A 1,286-nucleotide genomic window follows, 5' to 3' on the forward strand; every position below is an offset into this window, starting at 1 on the left:
CACTAAATAATTATGCTATGAGACGTAACGCCTACTAATGTTTACTAAATTGCAAAGAGCATCAGTAAATAAAATTTTTACACGGTAGAAAATTTTTTTTAGTTGTATTTAAATAACTTGATCTTAAGTTTGTATTATCGCTTACAACGTCGAATACCTCTTCATGCATGGCGAGTTTTTTTTAACCGGAAAACAGCTCTCGTGAAGTATTTTTAACGATCAAGGCCACCAAAGTGGGCGGATCTTTAACTTACTGCTATTCCAGATCCCGAGCGATCTGGTAAAAATTTTGAGAAGAGATGAATGAAGATGAAGGTCTTCGACTAAAGAAATTCTTGACACAGACGGATCTTCAACACCATTCATTTAAATTCTCAACTTTTCCACATAACTCAACTCAATCATTCTACAACTCGTTCAGTCGGACTCCAAACTCTGAGGGGATGACCGAGTGATAGATTTAGTAGTTGTCAGAACTTATGCTACAAATCTTTTCTTTATTGTTTAATCACTCATAGTGGGATTCCAAATATTAGCTTAAGCTCATTAGGATGCTCCTCTCCACGGTAATCTTAAGTAAAAGGCGAAAGATTAGCACGATTGATGAAGAAAAGCCAGAGCATGGTCATGGTACTCATTTGATTTATTGAAACTATTGATTTATTGAAATTACATACATTTGCTGACTTGTGTGCTCAATATATTGGCTTATAAGTCATTGTCAAGTAGAAAATACAGATCGAACAATTCAGAGAAAGACATCACAAAGAATACTACCATAAGAAAAATGCGCAAAATTAATGAAAAACGGAAAAAATGGAGAGTATCTTTTTTTCTACTTTATATCCAATCCAATTTATCCTTACTCTCCATCATGTGATTCAATCACGATCGTTAGTCGCCTTCTGAAATATTTCTAAGGCACTATCATATTTACCTTGTGAATGAACAAGTTCAAAATCGAAATTACCCATTATCGAGGTATTTCCACTTTTGTAATGTATTTCTTGATAGACTTCAGAATCCACGTTGTACTCCCGGTTTTTGCTAAAGGTCTTAGTCTTGCAGTAGTTAAGTGATAATCATGAATTAAAAGAAGAAATTTAGAGAAAAGATTGAGTAGAAAATCCTAAAATAGATGTATGCACGTTGCAATTGCCAGTTTTGAAATACTCTGCAATAACAATATTTTTTTTTTTTTTGGAATTTATAATTTGATGGGAAATAAGAGCAGCTTGTAGCATAAAATAAAACATCGGTATTGCAACTGTTCAGAAAGCAATATG

General features: G+C 33.4%; 1 non-coding gene across 1 annotated transcript; it reads right to left on the reverse strand.

Moving 5' to 3' along the window:
• Positions 1–507: 507 nt before the first annotated feature.
• LOC122271634 (U5 spliceosomal RNA) lies at positions 508–623 on the reverse strand. Its single transcript, XR_006226514.1, has one exon. It is a non-coding gene; the product is annotated as a U5 spliceosomal RNA (small nuclear RNA).
• Between the last annotated feature and the right edge of the window lie 663 nt (positions 624–1,286).

Source organism: Parasteatoda tepidariorum, chromosome 9, assembly GCF_043381705.1.
Source record: "Parasteatoda tepidariorum isolate YZ-2023 chromosome 9, CAS_Ptep_4.0, whole genome shotgun sequence".
NCBI classification, from domain to species: Eukaryota; Metazoa; Arthropoda; class Arachnida; order Araneae; family Theridiidae; genus Parasteatoda; species Parasteatoda tepidariorum.